Here is an 8,346-nt window from a genome sequence, read left to right as displayed (position 1 = left end):
GCATAGATGGGCTCTGACTTCCAGGCTGCAGGCCTGGTCATCCTGACCATCTTCACTGTGGTGTTCCTTCATTACTGGGCTCCAGTCTATGTGAGGAAAGTCTAGGGAGATCACTGGTCCAGAGCTGGAGAACTAGAGAGATGAGCGGTATCAGAGGAGCTTTGTGCCCCTAGGGTTTCAAAGAAAAATCTGGATATATGTGTTTTTAGTGTCAAGATGGAGTTTGTGGGGTCTTTTATATGTAAAATCATATCATCTTCAAATAAAGCTTAAAAAATACATATGAAGAGAGAAGGGGACCAGCTTGGCTTTATGGACTTGGTCAGCTAATGATATCATTCATGAGGGGTCTGAAGATGGGTGTGTGTTTATAAGTCTTCCCTATCATCTGTAGAAGAAGTTATATAGCATATGTAACATGAAATGTATTTAAATCAACTCAAATATACAAATCAATGGTATTAATTACATTAGAATGTTGTCTCCCTGTCTCTACTATTTCTAAAATTTGTCATCTCAACAGGCTTTCTGTTGCCAATAAACAATGATACCTTACGGCTGCCCTACCTCAGGCCCTATAAACCTAGAATTTGCTTTCCTTATGTGGCTTTGTATATTCTTGAACTTTTTTTTTTTTTTTTGGTTTTTCGAGACAGGGTTTCTCTGTGTAGTTTTGGTGCCTGTCCTAGATCTCGCTCTGTAGACCAGGCTGGCCTAGAACTCACAGAGATCCGCCTGGCTCTGCCTCCCAAATGCTGGGATTAAAGGTGTGCGCCATCACCGCCCGGCCCCATTCTTGAGCTTTTATTTACTTGTAATTATACAATGAATCCCATTTTGTTTCTGATTTATTTCATTCAGGTATTTTTAGATATATTCAACTTGCGGTTTGTATCTGAACTTTGTCTTGTGTTTTTTTTTTAATTGCATCTGTTTGGTAGAGGAGTGGGTGGGTGGGGCTGCCACATTGCTCTTTAGTTTCAGCATGTGGGTCCTGGGGATCAAATCCAGGGCACCAGGCTTGCAGATAGGCACTTTTACGTAGTGAGCCATCTCAGCAGGCTCTGAGAACTCTGTCTTTGTACAGCTGATTCTTCTTGAAACGTGTGTATGCTTCTCTATTCACCTGGTGATGGACGCGTGACCAGGAGTCTGTAACTACCCAGCTTGCACATGAAGCTCTAGTGCAATTGTGAGCGTGTTTTCCACAGTGGGAGTGCCAGGTGGCTGTCTGTGTTCAGCTGTTAGGAGCTCAGTAGTGTTTCCCACAGGGGCTCACGTTTCAGATTCCCTTAAGTCATGCCCAAGGAGTGCACCTTTTCCACATCCCACCAATGTTTGTCATTGAATTGTTTGAGGTGTCGAAGAAACCTTGTTAGGTGTGGACTGGGGTCTCATTTGAGTCTGATTTGTGTTTTTGAAGTAGAATAAGGTAGAAGAGGCCAATTGTTGGGTCCCAATTTATTGACTTCCTTCAGGCACTGCCTGTACTGCCTATTTGCTGAGCATGCCTTCACAGGCTACCTGAAAAGGAATGGCCTGGAGGAATAGCCGAAACAATGGCCATTTCCCTTAATTACCAGCTGACAGCCACACACGATTCTGTAAAATCTTACTTCCCACCCCACCTTGGGGTTTTAGAGTGTAAAATGAGAATACAAACCAGACCCAGCATCAAAACCTTTCAGGAGCTGTCTTGGGGTCAGTCCACTGGTGACATCGCCTCTCATCCACTCTCATTGGTGTCCTAGTGCTTATTCCAGGAAGGGTCCCTTGACATTTTCACAACGACTGATGATATTGAGTGCCCACTCCTGTACCAACTAGCTTTTGTACGTCTCTGGAGACATGTCTACTTAAGTCTTTCCCCATGCTAGGATTATTGTGCCTTATATGAAGTAGTGGATTATAATCATACATGCATAGAATGTAGTTTGATGAACTCTCCCTCCTGTGTTACCCTCTCTCCTTCCTGTTCCCCCCTTTACCCCTCCATGTCTCTGCTAGTCCCCTTCCTTCTCATTTTCTTCCAACCCCCTAAGTTCTGTATATGAGAAAAAACTTATGAGACTCCTCTAAGTGTGGCTTATTTTGTTTAACATGATGTTCTCTACTTCCATCCAGTTCTCTGCAAATGACTTAATTTCCTTCCTTTGGCTGAAGATACCCCATTGTGTATGTATTCCACATTTTCATAAAAATTACTTATTATTTTTTTTGTGTGCACATGCATGCGTGCACGTGTGTGTGTGTGTGTGTGTGTGTGTGTGTGTGTGTGTGTGTGTGTGTATGTGTGTGTGCTTGTGCTTGTACTTGTGCGTGCATACTTGGTCTAGATCTCCATGCCTTTCAAATGCTGGACAAGCACCATATCACTGAATTATATCCATAGTCCTTATTATTTGATTATTTTTTGTATTGAGGTAGGGTGTCTGTCTTTGTTGCTCAGTATGGTCTCAAAATACTGGCCTCAAGTAACCCTCTCCAGTCAGCCTTATGAGTAGTTGAAATTACAGATAGCACATCACCACACCTGGTCGTAAGTTGTTTTGGGTAAATGTGTGCATTCATGGAGTAACTCCATGAGTAAGTTGTAAAGTATTCCTTCCTCTACCGAGTTCCTCTGAGTGTCTTCGCAGTTAATTCCACCCCTGAGTTTGAATTCTCAGCACCATTAATTACATCTGTCTATTCATGGCTGCATTGAAATGGCATTTAAACAGTGCTCCTTCATATTTGACTTGTTTTGCATAACATGATCTTTTGAAAATACCTAATTATTGGAAATATCTTTCAGAAAAGACTAGAATTTTACTGATGTTGCTTGGGATGTTCTGGAAAGAACAGATTCATTTGAGCCCAGGGGTGTGCCACTGAGCCCAGCAAGGTTCACCCATTTTATTTTGCAAGACCTTTAGCCCATTAACTGCAGACAAGCATCAAAGTCCTAGAGAGACTATGGAGGCAAGAACATACCTCAGTATAATAAAGACCCTATCTATACAACAGGCCAGCAGCCAACATCATGCCATGTGAAGGAAAAACCTGAAGCATTCCTGCTAAAACCAAGGCAAGACAAGGAAGTCCACTCTCTTGTAGTAGGAAGCTGTTTGAGCCATGCCTTAGAGCACTGCCCCTAGTGAGGTAGCAGCTATTACACCTGCCTGTGACCTTGAGGTACATGCCACTGGGGGATCCTTAAGACCCGGGATGCACGTACCCACGGTCTCTTGACTTTGTGACCTCATGGTTTTAGATGCTGGGTCAGACCAGGGCAGAACTTGCCAGAGAACTGCAATGGAATGTGGCTCACCTCTCCAGGATTCTGTGACCAATTCCTTTATTCTGGTTGTGAGTTAACCCCCAATAAATTCCTTTGATCATTAAATAGACTCTGTGGATTAATCCCATTACTCTCTCCACTCCCACTCAATGTAATACTTGAAGACTTAGAGCAATAAGACAACAGATGGCGATAGAAGGGATACAAATAGGAAAGGAAGAGGTCAAAGTGTCCTCATTTGTAGATGTTATATACCTTAAAGACTACAGAAATCTCTGACAGCTTACAAACATGCTCAGCAAAATAGTAGGTTACAAAATTAACACCAAAATCAGTAGCCTTCCTGTATACCCAGAATGTACACACAGAGAATGAAATAAGGAAACAATACCATTCACAATAGCCTCAAAAACTATCTTGGGATGAACCTAACCAAAGAAGTGAAAGACCTCTATAACTTCAGAACACTGAAGGGAGAAATGGACAAAGACACCAGAAGATGGAAACACCTACTCTATCGGGTCCCCGTTAATCTCACCACGTGTAATTCATCCAACTGAGCAGCAGCATCTCCCATCTAAGGTCCAGCACGAGGAAAAGAATGACAGAGCTCTTCAAATGTGTTGGCGCCCTACAAATGTGTTGGCGCCCTTCTCACCATTTTGGATCTTGTAGAATTAGTGAAGGGCATGGCTTCTGGGTCTTCCAGTTGTGGAGGATCAGGTTTACACAGCATACCCACTTTAGCATTGCAGTTTCTCCTGATCCTTAACACTAAGCCAACGGATATGAGGTATCTCCAACTCTTTTCAGTAGGCCATCCTATGACAAATACTTCAGCCAACCGGTCAAACTTTGGACAACTTCAAAGAACTGTTTTTTTTTTTTTACTTTAACCATATTAAAGCTAGAATTTCTGTGGCCCATATTGATAAACTCAGCTTGATGGAGTTCCTTCCACAATCATCCCCTACCCTTACTATCCATTCCTATACACGTATTCCCCATACTTTTCCTTGAATGAAGTAGCAAGCTCATTAAGCTAATTAGTGTTGTGGTGCATCTCCTCATGGACTACACTTTCTATTTCCCCTCTAGGAGCTTGCTTTCCTTAAGTCTGGTTATAGGTATAGAGGCAACTATAGGTGGGCCCTGAGGGGCAGCAGTATTGCCTTGCCTGGCATTTCCTTCAGGGAAAGTCACTGCTGGTATAACAGACAAGGAAGGGTTAATTTCCTTAGCAAAGGTGGAGAGGGCAATATTGCAGCAAGTGGGTGTGGGGATGCATCGTCTCCAAAGGATGAGAGAGAATGCTTCCTCAAATGAAATATACCCTTGAGAATCTGAGGTTTCAAAGTCCTCCATCACAGTAGCATCTTTCCAAGTATCTTTATCCCAAGTTACAGGATCCCACTCCTGGTACTAGTCTGTATTCATCAGGGTTCTCTAAAGGAACAGAACTGGTACATGCATGCGCGCGCGCGCGCACACACACACACACACACACACAGGTGTACACACACATGCACATGAACAAGTGCACACAGACAAAATGATAAGATGATCTTGAGAGTTGTGGTGGGCAGAGCAAGGTCACTCAGTGGTGGCAGTATGAAGGCTAGGGTGGTAACTCAGTGGTGGAGTGTGTGTCAAGGTCTAAATAAGCATGTTCAACCCTAAACAAGTCCCTGTATCCTCACAGCCTATGGTTGTGTGGTGGGAGGCAGGGGAAAGATGCTGTAGCCTTTGGGATTTATCCAGATCACTAGGTCCATTGTTTACTAGTGAGAAGGGGGCCTGTAGGAGAGCTGGAGATGGGGAGGGGTGAGAATGGATGAAGGGCTGAGGAACTTCAGCACGCCACAGTGTTGGCTTTGGGGTGAAGGAAGAAGCCACAGCCCAGGAGAGTAGTCATCCTCAGGGAAGGACTGACAGTGGTGGCCCTAGTGTGTGAGGAGGCTGCAGATGGCCAGCCTGTGGGCCGTGTTGGGGAAAAGACAACTTGTCCTGCCTCCATGAAGCATAGAGAGGTTCGTGTTGAGAGCCAGGAGGCTCTGTGCGGACACTGGTGTGTGCAGAAAGGAGGTTTGACAGTGAGACCCAGTCGGGGGTGATGTGGAAAATGATAGGATTGGTAGTGTAAAAACTAAGGGCAGTTCTTACAGGACATTTCTGGGGGCTTGAATATGTGTATGCCCCACTCCGCTTGGTTAATCTGACGGGCCTGCTTGGTGTGTTCACATGAGTGAAGATGTCCTGAGTGCTGGCTTGTGAGCAGAGGAGAAACTTGGTGTCCAGAGCCGGCCACCCTGGAGTATGAGAGAGTGAGGACCACTAGATGCTGTTTTGGCTGCAAGGCTCATGAGAATTGAACTCCACCTGGTGCATAGTCCCTAATTTCCACCCTGGCTGCAGCTCTTGCCTAGTGGGAGGAAGGGACTAAGCTGGAGCAGCTGTTAGGTGCTAACTGTGTAATTGTTATTTAAACTATCTATCTTTTAGTAGATCTATTTTTTTTAAATAAAAATGAATCCAAATTACATATACAGTATATTCTAAACAAGAGTTGAATCCTACATACGGTAAGTTGTAGTAAATTAAGATTACCCGTGTATAGATGTTTTTAAGTATAATCCTTTTGTTATCAATTTTAAGCCAATTTTTTGTTACAGATTTTATAGATTTTTTAACCGTACCCAATGAACTTACAAATCTTAAAGTGGAGTTAATAGCATAGTGTTAGAGAATTTTGAGAGTAGATCACAGAGAAATCATAGAGATAAAAGATTTTTTTCAGAGTGGGAAGTAGAGAGGCCTTAGAAAGAAGAGATATTTGGAAGTGGAGGGCAGAGCAGGTTTAGTTAGAAGATATTTGGGATCATTTGTTTGTGCAGTGGCAATTGTTACCGTAGGAGAGAATTTGGACACTGAGAATTTGCCAATCTTTGGCAATTGATTGAGCTGCATTGAGGCCAAGCTGTTTGTAGTCCAAGGGGGAGATGGTAGGGTCGCAAAAGGAAAATCTGGAATTCTATAAGCTCCAAGAGGGAGGTGAGATAGAGGGCACAGTGGGTGTGGACTGCAGGTAGCTTCTAAGAGAGGAGACGAGGAAGCAGTCTTAGGAAGTCTCAGGTGGGACTTCAGTGTCTAGGGGAGTCGAGAAAAAGCAGAGCTGAGGTGGGTAAAGTGTCCTTGTGACAAGGATGTCCATCCGGGCATCCCTAAGTGGAATGGTAAACTTGTCACAGAGGAGAGGAGTCCCTTGTCCTTTTGATCGGGCCCAGTGGGGGCGAGAGGAGATTCCTGGCACAATGGTAAAGATTTGTAGTAATAGTAGACAATGTAGGGAACTTGGGATGACACTTAACCAAGAGAAAGACACAGACACACAGACACAGACAGACAGACAGACAGACAGACAGACAGACACACACACACAGAGAGAGAGAGAGAGAGAGAGAGAGAGAGAGAGAGAGAGAGAGAGAGAGAGAGACAGACAGACACAGAGACAGAGACAGAGACAGAGAGGACAGAGGAGAGACAGACAGACACAGAGACAGAGACAGAGAGAGAGGACAGAGGAGAGACAGACAGACAGGCACAGACAAAGAGTCAAACTTAGAGAGGGGAGAGAGCAAGACAGACAGACAGGAGAGAGCAGCTGAGGCTTTGGGGAAAAGGGAGAGGCTAGGTGTCTTTAGTAGATATATGTGCCCACGTGGGCGTAACCTGGATGGGTGGAGCAGGCCAGAGTGGATAAATGCAAGGCGAGTGTCCAGGCAGGTGGGGTAAGGCATAGAAGGCTCTAGGAGCAGGAGGGACACTTGTACAGTGGAGAGGGAGAGAGCAGTGGTTAGAGCAGGTGGAGGGAAGCAGCAGCTGAAGAAGCAGACTCTAGAATTTGGAACCAAATCTGGTGGGTGAAGAAGTCAGCAGAAGTATATGATTCGGACAGACCTTTGGAGAGTCAGAACAACAGCTTGGTTCAGAATAGCCGAGTCCCTAGGTGGGAACTCGTCTATGATGAGATTGTCCCAAAAAATAATAAAAATAAAAAGATACATGCCAGCAGGCAGGGGTCTGCCGCAGCACAGGTGGGAGGAGGCAGCGGAAGTGGGATTCGGCTCTAACTATGAACATGGTCCAGAATGGGGAAGGGGGCACTCCTGCGGCTCTGGCTGGACAGTCCTGGAATTCAGTTTCTGCTGTGGTTTCTCTGCTTCATCTGACCACGTGGAAGTGACAGGAGAGCACAGGTATGAACCAACAATCAGGGAGCCTGCAGAGGACTGACCTCTGCATATATGTGACAATTGTGTAGCTTGGTCTGTCCCTGGCAATGGGAGCAGGGGCTGTCCCTGATGCTTTGGCTGACTCTTGGGAACTTATTCTTCATGCTGGACTGCCTTGCCCCGCCTGAATACAGCGGGAGGTGCTGTGTCTTATGGCAGCTTGATGTGTCCTGTTTTGTTGATGCCCATGAAAGCCTACCCCTTTCTGAGTAAATATGGAGGAGGGGTGGATTGAAGGGTCAGGCAAAGGGGAGGTGAGAGGAAGGGATGTGAGGAGAGGAGGGAGGGGAGGCCCTGGTCAGGATGTAAACTAAATAAATTAATTAAAAGAAAAGAAAAGTGTAGACTGGGTGACTAAGTCAACTGCCCCCCACTGAGTCCCTGTAAAGTGACAGATTTTCAGTGCATGTGAAACACTTGCATTTAGAATTGGAAGACACTTTAGAGAAGAGCTTGTGAAACTTTAATGTACTTACAAACCACACAATAACCACACAAGGTTACTGTTTAAATAAATACAGATTCTGATATTTCTAGTAGGACCTGAAAGCCTCCTGTCCCCTCTCTTCCCCTCCCTCCTCCTCCCTTGTACTCCCTACTCCTCCTCCTCCTCCTTCTTCCCTTCTTCCCTTTTCCTCCTCCCCCAACACCCTCCCTCCAAACATTCCTGTATTCTCTTTGCTGTTCTGCCCTCCCTCCCTCCACACCTTCCTCCATCCCTCTACCTCCCCCTATTTCTCTCTCCCAACATGCCTGGACTCTTTGCTGCTC

Source organism: Peromyscus californicus, unplaced genomic scaffold (genome assembly GCF_007827085.1).
Source record: "Peromyscus californicus insignis strain IS unplaced genomic scaffold, ASM782708v3 Scaffold_4__1_contigs__length_199733344, whole genome shotgun sequence".
Taxonomy (NCBI): domain Eukaryota; kingdom Metazoa; phylum Chordata; class Mammalia; order Rodentia; family Cricetidae; genus Peromyscus; species Peromyscus californicus.
Note: the sequence above shows the minus strand (reverse complement) of the source record.